This window comes from Stegastes partitus, unplaced genomic scaffold (assembly GCF_000690725.1).
Source record: "Stegastes partitus isolate 25-593 unplaced genomic scaffold, Stegastes_partitus-1.0.2 Scaffold65, whole genome shotgun sequence".
Lineage (NCBI taxonomy): Eukaryota > Metazoa > Chordata > Actinopteri > Pomacentridae > Stegastes > Stegastes partitus.
Window position 1 is genome coordinate 802188 of NW_007577796.1, and position 457 is coordinate 802644.

Below are 457 nucleotides of genomic sequence, written 5' to 3' on the forward strand. Positions count from 1 at the left end.
AATAACCCAATAAGCCCTTTCCCACCAACAGACAACTGTAGAAAAGGCACAAGTATCAAACATTTGGTTTATTATTCCCACATCTACTACCCCTACTCATGTCAAAATGTCTTATACAGATGTATCACTACCTAAATCTGTCTAATCAAAGCTACCAAAAAGATGTACTTTTTCTATATAAATGCCTTTGAAATATGGACATTACATAAATCAGGTCTGTTTAAGTAAAATTTGTGGAAATGTTAAAGGGATAGCTCACCCAGATGACAAAACAGATAGCTTTGTTTTTTTCATACGGGTGGTTAGAACTATACTGCCACCAAAAAAAGATGCACCAACAGACACTGCGGGGAAAAAAACGGCTTAAGTATTTAACATTTACGATGGCTCACTTTTTCAATTCAAATGTCTTGGTAAGCCATAACAGTGAGTCAGCATAGATGATACCAGGAGCCTG